Below are 16,883 nucleotides of genomic sequence, written 5' to 3' on the forward strand. Positions count from 1 at the left end.
AGCATAGCATGCTAGTTGAAGCTATGAGTTCACATTTGTCATGTCATGGTCACTGGTTTCTATAATAAGATAAAAAAAACAATTGGAACATTCATTCATTTTCTACCGCTTTTTTTGACATTGTTAAACTGAAATACTGTGTATTTTTGATGTGAATATTCTCAAAATATGCCTTTACTTCTTTGGTGGAACATTATTTCCTTTAGGGTTGCTTTTGCAAGGGGGACTCTTTATAGCGGCACACATGGGGAGAATCACATGTCCCTTGCCATAAGGTGGATGCTAAAGCAGCTGGTAAGATGTGTTTGGGCTCTCTGCACCTGTGTGAAACAAAATGCTTAAAACAATTACTCTCTGCAATATAATTTGATTGTGTAAATATTATAAGATGTTGTTAAATTGCTTTGGAGCCATTTTGGTGATGTTGGGCTGACAAAAACGTCCATATGCCACTTAAGTCTGATGAAAGTCCCCCTCTTCTGTGGCTTGCTGTAGAGAATGCTGCTGAGTGTGCCAGCGAATAGTCAGACTTTGCCATTGTTCTACAGGTATGTTGATTGCCAAATGTTTTTTGTGTTTAATATGTACTTAAAGGGACTGCACCATTCATTGTTAAAACAATATGCACTTTGCTGCAGCCAGAGAGGACCTCAGTGGTGATTCACATGGTGCAATTGGGAAGTTGAAAATATCTAGGCATTTGTTACAATGCCTCCACTTTATTAGGATTTATTCAGCTCGCCTCTACTTTGGTTTATATCTAATGCTATTTGGTAAACTTGTTCCGTACCATGCTGTGCAGCGCTGTGCAGACCTTCATTGACTGGCCACAAATTGGGTACACTTGATGCCACCCTTTGCATGTATGGGTAAAATATTACTAAAATATATTATACATATATCTACCGTGCAATCTTAAACTTGCTACATAAAATGTGTTTTTTTTAACAAGACAGCGGGCACGATCGTGCATCACTAATGGTGTTTTGTTTTTTTTTGTTTACAAAACTGCTTGTAGTACTGAACGTGGTGAAAAATACAGTCAACAAGGCTGACACAGTATTATTATGTTTGCAGGAACACTGCTCGCAAATGACGACATGGCAAACATTCACAATATTGAAATATTTTCTCGCCAGCCAATCACGGGGCACAATTGGAGTCGCCAATTAACCTAACATGCATGCACATTTTTGGAATGTGAAAACTCATGCAAACGAGAATCGAACTCGTGTCTCCTGGCTGTGTGGCCTGCACGCTAACCACTCCACACAATGCAGCCTCTTGCAATTTTGCAAAGATTATATTTAATCAAAGGGAGGAAATACTACAAATACATACATTATTCAATAACTTTGATTGACTGTTTTCAATCTACTTCAAAGTGAATCTCAACCCAACAGCGGCAATGTTAGCACTTTCTCTGCTGATAACACTGCAGATAACCGCCTACAGTGGAGGTTGTAGCTATGGGCCATATGGGCAATTGCCCAGGGTGACATTCTCTCGGGGTCACTACAAGGGAGAAAGAAGGGAGAAAGGGGGAAAAAAATCTTTACTAAAAATATTGGTAAAAATATTTAATAATGCCCGGCGTCCATATCCTCGTCAAACCAGCGCATATCTGTGGCAGATCCCCCACAAGCATGCTACTTGCGCACCCATGCTCAAGTAATGAGAGGGCAGGTGCTACCCTGGTTTACCAGAATTCTGAAACTACTTGAATGACCATAGCAGTCATTATGACTGTTATGGTTAATATTTGTATACAATTTGGATTATCATAACAAAGATCTAATAATAAATTAGTGAAATAGGTAAACAACACATCAGGACACTAAATGACACCTGTAATGATTGGGTGTTTTATTTTCGCAATTGACACTGCCTTCTCTTCTCCATCTTCTGCTTCTCCAACCGGGGCCCTTGCATCATCATTTGTCTGGCTTTTGCTGTCAAGTGTCACAAAGACAGGTTCATTTTTGACCGATCATGAAGTTCCTCTGTGACATGATCTCATTGGTGCATTTCTTGAACATCACATCCACGATTGGGCCTGCAGCTTCTGTTAATACATTGTAACTCTGACGCCTGACTATGCACACTGTGCCATCTTTGCTCTTTCATGCCTCTGTGCTGAATGTTGTGGGATAGCTTCTTCATCCAATAGCAAGCCTAGTGTTTTTGTGATTAGGATTAGGGTTGGTCTTATAAGGGATGCCACCATCCATCCAAATGTGAATGGATGGTTGGTGGTGGTCAGAGAGGCTTTAGGCACGAATTGGCAGCCATTTCCGTCAGACTACCCCAGGGCCCCTGTGACTGTGTGTGACTGAGGAGTGAATAAATAGTGGCTTCACTTCATTGTGAAGCACACTTTCTCTTGTGTGCGTTTGTTTGTATAAACCTGGATTTTCCCCTTGTGGGACTAATAAACACAGCTGTAAAAATAAGACTTGTAAAAAGCTTGCAGTCAATTTGACTGCTATGGTCATTCGAGGAAGTAATGCTCAAAACTAAATGTTTGTGACAAATCAATGTTAGAATAAAATATACACATATTTGTGTATATAAGTAATGTATAATGTAAGTATTTTTTTTTAGCCAAGATATGAGATATGACATTGCAAATTTTGAAAACAGTCAAAATGACTCCCTTGCTAGTTTGTGTGTTAATTACAAGGTAAATCACAAGAGTAATTGCTCAAAAATATTGTTAACATTATATTACATTAATTATATCCAATACCAACAATCTCAAAAATGTTATTTTACCATTTTTCATTTAGGATTTGGAAATACTATTTGGAATTGGGAGTTGATATGAGTTTGTTTACCCTTAACTGCTAGTTGGGTGACGGTGGTAGATCATGATAAAAGTGCAGTTAATTTGTGTCAACAAAAAGAAAAAAATGGAGCGCACAGTGGACAAGTGGTTAGCATGTTGACCACACAGTCAGGCGATCACAAAGACTTGAGTTTGATTCTCTGCTTAGTATCTCTGTGTGGATGTGCATGTTCCCCCATGGGTTTTCTCCTGTACTCCAGCTTCCTCCCACATTGCAAAAACATGCATTTTAGGTTAATTGGTGGCTCCAAATTACACCAGTCCAAGGTGTATCCCGCCTCTCGCCCGAAGTCAGCTGGGATTCGCTCCAGCATACCCCGTGACTCTAATGATGATAAGCGGTATAGAAAATGGACGGAAAAGAGAAAGTAAAAGCTATCAGGTGCACAATTTACAAAGAAGATGAAAGAAGAAATGGAGAAACGGCACGAAAATAAATGTATGGAGTTATATCATCACTTTATGTACACCACGTGATGGAATGGGTGTGATGAAATAGGATACTGGTGTTGTTACTTGGTGGCTGTAGGCTAACTACTGTTCATTTGTTTTCGTGAGTTGAGTTTTAATTGTGAAATATTTTGGAGCACCTTCTGCTATTGCAAAGGAAGGATGGGTGGGAGGGGTCAAACCCGCCTTTTAATATTTTTTGTCATATTCTGTGTTGGTCGCTCTGCTGCCCCCTGTCTGCCATGTGTTGCAGTACACTGCCTTCCTGCAGAGGTGGAGCTGCCAGTGTACACCTGCAAGCAATCACTCATCTGGCCTACTTAAGCTTGGCTGCAAAACTCTTTTTGGTGCTAGATCGTACCTTAGTCTTCACCTGCTTTCTCTGCATCCCAGTCGCCTGTTGTGTTTAGCTTTTTGTGAAGTAGCTTTCTGGTCTCCTGCTGTACTGTGAGTAATTATTCTCTGCCTGACTTTTTAGCAGCATCCTTAGTTTTACTTGTATCAGTATTTTTCCCTGCTAGGTCTTTTACCTGGCAGTGCCTTGTGTTTTTCCTTGTTGTGTGCCTTAGCCTATTCTTAGATTTTTCTACACTTGTACCTGCTGTTATAGTTGCATGTATTTATTTCTTATGAAGCCACTTTTTGTAACCAGTCCCGCCTCTCGCCCAAAGACAGCTAGGATAGGCATTGAATAGGGCAGGGATGGGCAACATAGATTATAGATGGATGGACACCCCAGAGCTGACTATTTTTCTACTATACCAGCCAGGGACTTACCTAGTGACTTGGAACCCAGTGAGTGGTGATGTCCACCTTGGAACAATCAAAATGTCATTCATAATGAGTCTGTTCACGGCCATGGCCCATGCTGTGGCATTGTCATAGCAGTTGCGGCCATAGTAGTTAGCAATGCCTGCTATAACCCTGTTTAACCAAACAGGATTATACCACCATCATACCACCATATACCATCCTTGGATGGGCTCGTCGATCTAACCATTTTCTTGGACAATCAACTGAGGGAATTGGATGGAGAGCATGCCCAGGAGGAGAGACCCGTCTACTTCATGTAGGTTCCTCGATATCGACCCAAGAACAGGGGTAATGTGTTCACGGGAGCCGGTGGAGTTGAGGAGGCGGGCAGCGGAGTTTTGAATATTTTGTAGTCTTTTGAGTTTGGATGGTGTACCAAAGAGAACGCTATTGCAGTAGCGGCAGAGAATGTAAGTGATAGACTTAAAATGAAAAAGTCAGTTAATTGTTTATTGTGGGGTTCAAATGAAAGAGTAAGGTCTAGGACAGGGCAGCAACCCACGGCTCCAAAGCTGCCTGTGGCTCTTCAGCCTCTTTGTTGTGGCTCCCTTTGCAAAACTCAAGTATTTTTTAACACCCTAGTGGGGAAAATGCGCATCTTTCTAATGACTTTCTGTGAGACCCTGATTGAATCCTGAGTGAGTTCTGACTAGAGATCGGATGAGCTTGAGGAATGGAGGGGAAGCAGTTGTTTGGCTGCCTGCTTTGGTTGGGATGTTACAGATCTTCCTCCAACACGGTAAGCTAACCATGAATATACCCCCTCCCATCCTCCCTCACCTCCCCCAAAAAAGGAGCATTAGAGTTTTTAATTCTGCATGGACAGATGGCTTTGTCTTCTCTGCTTCTCTGGCTTACATTTCTATAACTGCCAAAGTTAAGACAGACCTAAGAAAGTTTATAGGATAGTGTTTTTAAATTATATTTTGCGGCTCCAGTCTATTTTTATTTAGTGAGCATGGGGGTAAAATGGCTCATTTGATCGTAAAGGTTGCCGACCCCTGGTCTAGGAGGATGCAGGGGTTGCGGAAGAGAGGGGATGGAATGAAGGTTGCGTTGTCAAGTTTGAGATGGAAAGTATGGGCAGATTTTGTGATGTTTTTGGGACCAATGATGATTATATCACTGTTGAGTTTGAGGAAGTTGTGTTCCATCCAGGTCTTAATGTCAGTTAAGCAGCTGGTGAGGGTGGAGTAGATGTAGGTGTTGTAGATGTATAAGTGTATTTCATCAGCATAACTGTAAAAAACCAAGGCCATAATGACAGATGATGTTACCAAGTGGGAGAATGAAGAGGAGAGGACCAAGCACCTAACCTTGGGGAACACCTTGTGATAAAAGGGCTATGGAGGAGGCGCAGCTGTTGATATGCACAAACTATTGATGATTTCTGAGCTAAGACTGGAGCCAGGACAGACCAGTTAGTGATTTTGAGGCTGGTCTTGAGGTGGGATTGGAGGATAGAATGGCTGATGTTGTCAAAAACTGCGGTTATGTCCAGGAGGATGAGGATACTAAGATCGCCAGAGTCGTAGGAGAGAAGATTTTAAGAAGAGCTGTTTCAGTGGTGGTTTGATATGGTCCGGAAATTTGAGAGGTTGTCTGAATCAAGACCAGACTTTTTGAGTGTGGGGCGTGATTGCTGCCAGCTTGAGAGATTGTGGAACGGAGCCAGTGGTAAGTGAGGAGTTAGGAGTATAATTGAGGAGTATAATTCTTATAATCAAAGGAGAGATTATGTTGATGAATGGGGTAGAAATAGGATCCGTGGCGCAGGTGGGAGTTTTGATGCCAGTTAGGAGTTCAGTGAGATGGATTTGAAATGGGAGAGCCGCTGAATCGAGCCATAGAGCAGTGGGTCAGGGGACAGCGAGTGAGTAGAGGGGACATAGAGGGAACTGTATATTTTGGCAATTATGGACTGGAAGAAAGTTTGGAAGCACTTGTAGTGCAAGTAGTAGATGTTTAGTCATGTCAGCAGCAGGAGGTAACAGTCTATCCACCATGATCCTGGATCGTTGAAGGTCGGATATTGATGGATTTTTCAACATTCGATCCACTCTTGACCAACAAGTCTTGCAGTCAGATTAACTTGCAGGTCTTGGTGATCTTCCAGACAACATTCTGCACCTGCAAGAATTTCCTGAACCTTCCTCATTCTTCAAAAACTGTGAAGAAACTGCTGGGATTTCTGGAAGCTGACCATCTCATTCCAGGCTGTGGTGTTGGCTCTGATGACAATGGGTGCTTCATCTCAAGCTTTAGAAATTGAGTAGTCTGAGAAGGCGGAGTGGCAGCTTCCTTTTCCATGGATTGCTCAGTTTGGGGTCCAAATGTTTTGACAGCCAGCCCAATCTGAGCCATCATGTGTCTCAACATATCTTTGTTTTCAATGCATGATAATATGGCTATATTTTTCAAGACCGACAAAAAAGACAGGGTTTTGGTTTTAGCAAAATGCCCAGTGTACACACCAGAAAGCTCAGATATATAAATTATAGTTGGTGGGTCCTTTGCAACAAAAGTATAAGGCGAAATGTGACGCAATGCTTCAGTAGCTGCACTGCCATATTAAATTGCAAAAATGCCATTAAAAACAGACTCAGGTTCCACATTAGTCTCAGTATTATTAATGGAGCCACAAGATTTGAAAAATACAATTAGTAGCAAGTGGCCTCTGTTATGCCCTCAACTAAAACTGCATTTAGTAATTTAACGCTGCGCGCCAAAAACACATCCATGACGAGTATATTTTAAAATGCGCACACACAAAACTGTGGAATGAATGATTGAATGAATGAATCGACCCTAGTGAGGATAGGATGCATAGAAAACAGATAAATGAATATATGTACAGTATATTGTTTAAAATAAGCATCACATAGTATGACAATTATTGTGTCTATTATGATGCAAAATATGCACATCTTTCAAATCCCTGATACAAATATGGTGTAAAATTGACTCAATCCAATGTAATGCTAGGAGTCCACTGGGCCAGTGCCAGTTGGTGCCAGTTCCCGCCAATGCAACTTGCTGGGACGCCTAGTGTCGCCAATAAGGAATTGTTGCCTATTGGAATCCACTGGAGTGTAGTGGCGCAAACAATCCGCCTATTGGAATCCACTGGAATGTAATGGCGTTAGCCAATGATGCTAGGAGTCCACTGTTCCGTCTGTGAGCGACACTGACACAAATCACTAGCGAGGCATTGTGTTAACCCACTAGATCAATATAATTTGTGTTAGCTGCTACAATTAGTCAGTCAGTTATGTAAATGGACATTGTCTGCATTTTTTTTTACGTTTTTTGTGAGGGCTTTAGCATCAAAATACGTATTTCCCATGACATCATTGTTAGCTACCTCATATTGACACATTTTATTGTGCTCGAGTGCACGAAAAATGTGTTGGGAAATGTGGGAAATAAATGTGTTTCACATCAGAATTGTGTATGATTGAAAAAAAAAAAGTGCAGTTCCCCTTCAAAGCATCTGGGCATTATCGCTGCTTCAATTTTGTGAAAAGCCTTGTAATCTGTATCATAAGATGTACAGTATATATCATGGCAGTCTCAGCTCTGCACATCTGAAAAAGCACATCTGTGCCCTTCTCACCAACCGATATCTGGTCATGTAAAGCCTCTGTGACAGTGGTGAATCAGAAACCCCTGGGGCTGACCAACTCTGCCGACTCTAGTTTTTTTTTTTTTTGGGGGGGGGGTTATCAAAGAGGCCACAAGAGAGAAACAAATGCACATGTTTACTGCAGAACTGGATGATATCTGATATACTGAAATTATGACAATAGTATCTCTTCTGATTGGCTCGTATTATCAGTGGGTTAAGACAGTGGTGTATTCTTTCATACCATTGGGCGAAGAAAACAGATTTCCGTCATCTACAAAAATGTTATGTCAGTGTTATGTTATGTTATTTGGATTAACAGACAGTGTTTTATATCAATTTATCAATCTATTTATTTTCAATTTATATCATTTATAGTAGGATCTTTGAGAGGTGACAGTGCAATCGTTAATTTAAAACTATGACCATCTAACCCTAAAAGAGGTTCCCTCTCTTATGTATGTCCTTTTTCCTTTGGGGCAAAGTGAAAGTAGGTCATCCCTTTTTTGGAGTAACCATTTTCTGTTGATACAACATTAATATTTGATGCATAAAGTCCCATATGGATAGGGGAAATATGAACTCTGAGAAAGTTGTAAAAATGATGTCGGTCACTGTGTGCGACTGGCCAATCACAGAGCGTGAAGACTGAATACATAATGAGTATTTTCTTTAAACACGAATACGGATAATGACGAAATGTACTAATTTCATACTTGTATCCGGCAAAAACGCATTATCCGTAACAACTTTTTATATATATATATATATATATATATATATATATATATATATATATATATATATATATATATATATATATATTTATTTCTATATACATATAATGATTCAGGGAAAAGGTTTGTGTTTTAGCAATCCAGAAACATTGGAACCCTCCAGCATGTAACACTCATGTATTCTGTGTTTTGACAGCATACGTGTTTTGTTTGAGGGTAAAAACAGGATCGGGACTCTGAAGTTAGATATGTGTACTGTTGCGTGTGAAGAGTTGAAAAAATGGGTTGTTGTTACAAGAATTGTGACTAAGCAATTGAGAAACTAAAAAAAAAAAAAAACAACACTATTTTACCCGAAGTGTTCAATCTCACCAATGGCATTAAAAATATATATATTTATCCAAATGAAAAAAAAATGTCTATGCTGCTTTTCCTCCCAAGGGTGCTGGAGCCTGTCCCAGCTGACTTTGGGCGAGGGGCCGGGTAAACCCGGAACTGGTCGCCAGCCAATAGCAGGGCACACAAATGAAAACACATTTGCACAATGTTAATTGTAAGCCAAAGCAATATGTGGCACTGTCACTTTTTTTGTCAATCACCATGAATACATGTCTCAGGGAGGAGTCTTTCATTTCATCAGTGTGTGTGTTTTGTATGGTTTTTGTATATTCATATTTTCTGTTTTTTGTTATGCATGGTTTGAGTTAGATTTGTTGGTTTTGTTTCTTTGGACGTGTCAAGTGAGCTGATGAGCCACAGCTGGGACTTCATGTGATGCAGCCCAAGATGTGCGACCGGGGCAGAAGACTTCGGGTGCTGCTTAATTCGAGGGATTGTTGACAGGTGCAGCAGGAACACTGGGAACGATATCAAACAACGGGGAAAGCAAGTGCCCATGGCAGAGATGGACGAGAAGGACACAGTGTCGAAACATGTGGCTAAATCTTTGTGGGATAGAGTGTTTTGTTCACGACATGAAGACGTGTCCTACCTGAAGACTCAGTTCCTGCTGTTATAGCTGTCATACAAACCCCTGACTACAGCAAGGTGGCAATCCTTGGACATAAAATACAATCCTACATCCAGGTTTTAACAACCAACCAACGTTATAACGTTATATTAACCTTTGTTTGTAATTGTTGTTAATTATTAGTTGTCCAACAGGTGAATTTCTCTGTCTGCTCTTTCTTGAAATCTGACACCACAGCGCTGCTCCTGGCTCATTTGCATAGTAACAGTGATTTTATGTTTACTGGGGTGGGGATATTGGCCGTGCAAACACATGCAGTTCGGTCATGGAGATGAGTGGAGCTGCCATATGCTTTTTCTGGTGGAGTTTTCACTTCTGATTTGGGGGCACGTAGAGCCAGCCCCGTCTGACATACGTTTTACAATTTTACAAACCTGTGGATTCCAATAAGCGGATTTTTGCGACATTTGGTTCCATCAAGCAATCGGCGCAATGAAAATTTTAAACATTTTGAAATTTACTTGCCGCCAAACTCAATTTTTGCCGCCTTTACAGGCCACCACGAGCCAGTTGGGAGGCAGTTTGAGCCACTGCATGCCACTAGGCACCTTATTGGCGACACTACGTGCCACAGCAAATTGCATTGGCAATTAATGCCAACATGCGAGCGAACATGAATTTGGCACCACAGCGAGCAACTACGTGCCAATCACATAATCTTTGGCGCAAACTGGCACTAACTGGCGGCAGCCCAGTGGACTCGTAGCATCGTAGCTCATCACTCTCCCATCAGCAAGCAAATTATAATTGACTCGCAAACTCATTCTCTTTAAAGAAGGGAAAACACATCTCGTACAGGTTGCATTTTCAGTCGTATTGTGTTGGGCGAACAATGGAACCAGAAGTGTGGGTGATCTGGGACCAATAAGGAACTCTGAAAGAAATGATAGTGAAACATATGAAAACAGCGAAACATCACTGGTCCTTTGATGAAACATTTCTCATTCACCTCGAATGGAACAATACGTTATGGCGCCATAGCTGGGAAGTTTGGTTGTAAGTCAGGGTGGACACTTGATGTCCAATATATAGTATTTCCTGTAACGACAGCCTGTTGTAAGCCAGTGTTGCACCTCTCATTCTCGAAATGCTGCAAGCATGTGATACTACAGATACAAATACATGTCCCAGAGACACCTGATTTCTGAGTCATATTGACAAAGTCAAAAGGGAATAAAATGAGGCATAGACTGAATTTAACATTACCTCTAACATTTAAGACAAGGATCAATCATGTGTCATTAGATGTAGGCTCTCTGATGACTTACGTTTTCAAAGTAAAACCAACAGGAAGCAGTGATGCATGTTTTCATAATGCATTAAACGCGATAGCCCAAAGATTTACTGTTATGAACCTAAGAGTGTCAAGCTTTCCAAGGGCAAGATGGAGCCATCATTGCACTTTGGAAGATTACTTTATAGCTTACAAGTGACCTTTTCTGTTGTGGAAGGACATTGTCATGCACTGGCTTAATTTTAGAAATACCATATACTGTATATTTTTAGAGTTGGAATGTTCCGATCAGGATTTTATGCTGCCAATACCGATCCCCATCATCCATGAGTGAAATCGGCTGATACCGATACCAATTCTAATCACATTGGTGAAGTGTAAATGTTTAATTGTACTACTAGCTCTATTGGGCGTTACTATTTTTTTTTTTTCTTATGAGAGTTACTTTTACAAAATGCAAATGGAAAAAAGCCACATAGCTTATTTTAAGTCAAACAAACCCAATGTGCTATTTTTACTCGAACATTAACAAAATGCTGTTATCCACCACTCATGCTTTGAGTTGGCAGTTTGCGACACTACATGCCACAGCAAATTGCTGCAGAAAATCTGATGGTGCAAACATTGTTAATTTTGCTTATGAGTGCTGATAGAGGCGCCCACGAATTTCCTCCACTTGTCTCTGTCCACGTCAGTGGTCTTGGTTTGCCATATGCTCTTCTGGCACCATTCTTTGATGTCATATAGTCATGTGTCATCTCTGTCTTGGGTCTGCCACGTTTGTTGTTGCCTTCAATGATGCCAAAGACTGTTGTTTTGACTAGTCTGTGGTCTGGCAGTCGGCAGATGCGGCCAAAAAAAATTCAGCTTTCTCTGCATGACAGTTTGTATCCATGTTTTTCTTTATGCCGTCCATCATGTCCACCCTCTATCGTACTTCATTCTTCAATATTCTGTGGAACCAACTGATGCTCCACAAACATCTGTAGCATTTAATTCCGAAGATGTTTTGTAATGTCTATATTTTTTGAGTGTCCGAGTTTCACAGGCATACTGTAGGATGCTAAAAACACATATCCTGAGTACTGTAATTTTGGTCCCCCCGCTGATGTCCGGAATTACTGTGTACATGCAATGTATGTACACTTACATTTTTTCTCTGGGCTTTTGATGATCAAAAATATGTAAATCGGTATTTAGTTAACTTTTAAAACAAATGTCATTCATTCATTGTTAATGCAACCTCAAGTGTTGGTTGCACTTTATTCAAATTAAATGTAAATGCACATCTATGGAGTTATATTATGTGTTTTCATTTCGATGTTGTACTATCCGATTTTGAGCCATGTTAGTCTGCAATTACTACGGTGTAGGCACATCAGTCTGTCACTCCCTCTTCCGCTGTCTGTGTTTGTTGCTTGCGGGGCGAGGCTAGCCAGTGTACATGCGATGGGAAACCTCCAGCCGAGTTTTGAGGACTGTGCTCCAAGCTATAGCTTGCGGGTTTCATGCCTGGGGGGTGGCAAGGCATGTGGATATGTTCAGTGGTCAAAATGCATGCCTCTCTGGGAGGGGGGGAGGGTGTACTGATGTAATAATACTTTATTTTTTCTAATATTCTCACATCCCAAAGATTGACCGGTGACCCCAGGTTTACACATTTACAAGGCCTTCCTTGTTATCACACATATGCAATGTTTCATTCATATGTCACATAAGAAGTGCAAACACCACTGAAGCCTTTAATTATTCAGAAGCCATGTGAGCTGAATTGCAATCATATGCTTGAATGTCCCATTATGAGTCAACTCGAATGCAGTGTAAAAAGGAGAAAAAAAAATGCAATTCAACATTTCACCTCTATGAACATTGAACCTCAGCTGAATTGTTAATGGATTGGTAAAAAATAGGAAACCTTTTTGCTGTGTCAGCCAGTGTAAAATAAGATCTGTAAACTCTGAGCCGTGCCTTTTTTTGTGTAAGTGTATTCATTACACATCCCAATTTAATATTGCATAAGAGAAGGAACTTGTCGGTTTGCATCACTGCATCATTGTCGGTTAATTGGTCCTAGCCTCGACCGTGACAAGTGAGTTTCCATGAAGTAGGATTCCTTTATGAATACAATATTTTCTTCGTTAGAGTAAAAAAAAATGATGTTATATAATAGTATATCAGCAACTCAAAAATACTTTTTAGTGTTTTTTAGGTAAACATTTTTAGTAGATGTCCTTATTTTGTGCTTGGAACAACAACTTGTCAATTGCATCTGGCTTAGCAAGTCTCTGTCTCACTTCCTTGTGCATTTGTAGTCGAGCTTGTTATGCTAAATAATGGTGACTGGGAAATTAAGTGGACATTGTGAATCTATTGTTTCAGCAGGTTTTTAAAGCTTTTTCCACTGTTGCAACAGGGACCATATCTTTAGCAAAGTGATAGTGCTTTAGTAATAACAGGAAAAAAAAATCAAGCACTGAGCTTTGTGTTGTGGCAGCAGCCAGGACGCAGCTTCACACATTCCTTAAATTGGGGTTAGTGCCAAGTTTTAGGTGGGTGAAAATATTTTTTTATATGCTGAATCTAAAGTACCTCCAAATAACTGAGCCACTGCATTTTCCTTGCTGACTAATTCCTCCACCGCAGACGCTGCTGCTTTGACTGAGCCACCGAGCTTCTGCTCCCCCCTGCATGCACAGAGGGGGGTTGGACAGGAGCTCACTCAATGCAGAGTGATGAGTAAGATACAGCGCAAATTCAGTATCAATTATGAATGATATGGTTGTGTTTGATATCATGCTTATGATAATTATAGATATTAATAATATTGATATATCATCTTGTCCTACCCTATAGTCATCTTTACACTCATTGCCCAATATAAACAAAAATATTACTCATGCGCGTGTGTCAGTGTAAATGTGTGAGGGGCAGACAGTAGGGGTTCAGAGTTGAGTTTTATCTTCTGTCGATGTTAGGGATTGTAATTCAAACTTCAAGACTGTCGTTCTCTACCGATCAGTTAAAGCAGTGGTCTCAAACATGCGGCCCGCGGGCCAAATGTGGCCCGCAGGACACTAGTTTGAGGCCCCTTTGAGGCCTTGATATGAACGTTTAATGTTAGTGCGGCCCGTGCAAGTTTGATATGGATGCTGTATGGTATCATGTACCCAGAAAAAAATATTACGTTTGATTAATGTTCATCTTAAAGGTTAAATAACTATTAATAGTAATCCTCCTTATCCGTGTGGAAGTGGTAGGTTTTGGCTATTTAAGTTTAAAGGAAATAACTTGAAGGCTACCGTTTAGGTCGCTAGCTCTCTAGTTTGCGAGTTAGCATGTGTCTCAAGACCCTGCAGTTGCGCAATATGTTGTAAATAAAGAGTATAAATGTGACTATAGTCGTGTTTTGTCATGTCTACAGGGCTCTAATAATGCTTTGTTAATTTTAATCTGAAATTTGTCTACCCACCAACTATATGTGGTTTCTGAAGTTTTTATTATTTGCCGTTTTATTATTATTATTATTATTATTATTATTATTATTATTATTATTATTATTATTATTATTATTATTATTATTATTATTATTATTAGATTTATTTATTACTGATTGATTGATTTTCTTTATTCTTGATTTGTTTATTTATTTTTCATCTTATTCTGTGCAGAAAAATAAAAAATAAGATATTTGAGAACAGTGGAATGTTTTATCAGAGCTTTTATTGTAGATAATCGGAACCAAAGCACTGAAATAGTTTGTATGTTTTTTATGTTTTTAATAAATGCGTTGTTTTTTTTTTTTTTTTGGAAAACCTGATGCGGCCCAGCCTTGCCCAGACCCTAGCTCCAGTGGCCCCCAGGTAAATTGAGTTTGAGACCCCTGAGTTAAAGTTCAACTTCCTAATTTTCTACATACAATAATTTTATGTGATAAAAAAGACAGAAGGAATATGTCATCACGCAGTTTTTGAGCAAAGACAAAAAAGATATTCCAAGAAGGAAAAAAATATCTCACCACTGACCTTCTTGATTACATGGCACTCTAAAGACTCACTGTGTGAGGCTACGTTATCATGGTAATGTCAATAGAGGCCAGGATAATGCATGCTTTGATGGATGACAAGACTCCACATTTAAAGCCTGAATGCAAAGCCGGACAAGACAATCCTTTCCTGAATGAAGAGCATCGCAATGCAGCTCCAAATGGGATAATGGGATAGCTAAGAATGGATGGCTATGCTTCCTTTCTGTGTCTTATCTAGTTTGATGGTCAAGATAGCATATTTTGCTCTTCCTCATTTGTCTTCTTTTTGACTCTGCAGAATAATCTATTTCACCCTATTTCAGGTCTACAGGCCTGCTACTGAGGACCGCTGGATCAATATTTGCCAAGTTTAAACACCAGGATTATCCGTCTGTCAGGCTCCCAACAGAAGCTCTCAACTGTGACATAAATCTTTGACTGTCCTCCACCATTTGAGAAGGTCACACCTCCAAACAGTCTTTGTTATATTGTACACCTTAAAGACAGATTAAATAGTCGATATCACTCCTCCACAGTCTCACACTGTACAATTCTTTGTGCAACAAACATACATCAAATATGATGCTGTATCCCTACTAAATCTAGATTAGTAATATTTATATTAATGGCCATGAAGACACTCATCCATGTGTCTTTTTCCACGTCAATAAAACAGATTGCATATCTAAATGAATATCTGCCTAGTAATTAAAGACAAGTCTTCTACTGATAATCCTTGTCTGCTGAATTAGAGGACTGTACATTAAAAAAACTGGTAATACAGTTTCAATTGTTAATATCCTCTAAAAATAAGAATCACTGTTTTTATGAGTTACATTTGGAGCAGGAATGTCTTGGAATGTCTGAAACGCATGAGCAACAATTTTCATTTTTGACACAATATGGGCAGTGAATTCTTATTTAGATTTCCCCTGTTCTTTCTTTATTTATTTTTGCTTAGATACCAGCTGATATATACATACATTGACTAGTACACATAGACAGAGTACACATCCTTGCAGATATTATGTGGATTATGTAAATGAACAGCTTTTATTTCATATTTATCAGCAAGCAGCACATTAAGATGACACCTAATTTTTTATGATAGACAATTAGTCCAAAAGATTAACAATATGTCTACCACCAAGTAATAATTTGTTTAAACTGTGTTACCACAGACTATTCCAAACCAAGAGAAAATTGTATGGTCAGATACTTCAAAGCATTTGTGTGTTAATAGCTACAAACAGGCAAATAAAGAAGCTGTCTAACCAAGGCAATACAAGTATTAGCCAGATCTAGTATAATCCCACATAGCCTACTTGGCCAATGGCAGTGGAGCATCACTGGTTGTTGTCTGCTGAGTTTTCTTCTAAGAGATTATTTGCCCTGCTTTAAGAGCCAAACAAACATGGAAATGCTCCAAGAGAGTATGTCACGGAGAGGGTAAATAAATATATTGGAGAAAATCCTGACATGTTATTACATTCTGTGAGTTTAGGATGGATAAAGTTCCAGCATCTTTTTATTCCCAGTTTGTTTTGGACATCAAATTAACCGCTTTGAAAAGAAAGTCATACTTCCACGATTAAAAGAGCCAATGCGAAGCAGACTACTGCTACATTTAAGCAACTTATAGACATAAATCATGAATATGAATAAATGTACTTAGTTGTATGCAAAAACTTCTGCTGCATTTTCCCAACAGCATTTTTTTAAGTAGCCTATTTTTAACTCTGGTTTAGGAAATGCATTTGTGAGGGTTGGGAATGTTTTTATTTTTAAATGCTGAGCAAAATTCAATGCCTTTCCCAGCTGACAATGTGCAAAAGGCAAGACTATAGCTTCGACTTTGTCACTAGTCAGTCACAGATGATAGAGGTGTTTATTTATACTGTATGGCGCATATAAAAACAACCACTAGTACCCCAAAGTGCTGTACAAGTACAATGTACTTGTACCTCACTGCAAAGTACCAAGGAAGTACGGGAAGCCCACATCACATGTGTCGAAGATGTGTTGAATCTTCATTTTTGGTGAGGAAACAACAACACATCAGTACAACCCACAACCTGGAATGGTGCAACCCATTTGTGAACGTCTTTAACCATTTTGGATC

The 16,883-nt window shown here is 39.6% G+C and overlaps 1 long non-coding RNA gene across 1 annotated transcript; it reads left to right on the top strand.

The window, feature by feature from the left end:
- The first annotated feature begins 226 nt into the window (after window positions 1-226).
- Window positions 227-15,287, top strand: LOC131139576 (uncharacterized). The gene is made up of 3 exons (XR_009132263.1): window positions 227-294; window positions 496-548; window positions 15,085-15,287. It is a non-coding gene; the product is annotated as an uncharacterized LOC131139576 (long non-coding RNA).
- The last annotated feature ends 1,596 nt before the right edge of the window (window positions 15,288-16,883 follow it).

The sequence above is a fragment of the Doryrhamphus excisus genome, chromosome 12, assembly GCF_030265055.1.
Source record: "Doryrhamphus excisus isolate RoL2022-K1 chromosome 12, RoL_Dexc_1.0, whole genome shotgun sequence".
Taxonomy (NCBI): domain Eukaryota; kingdom Metazoa; phylum Chordata; class Actinopteri; order Syngnathiformes; family Syngnathidae; genus Doryrhamphus; species Doryrhamphus excisus.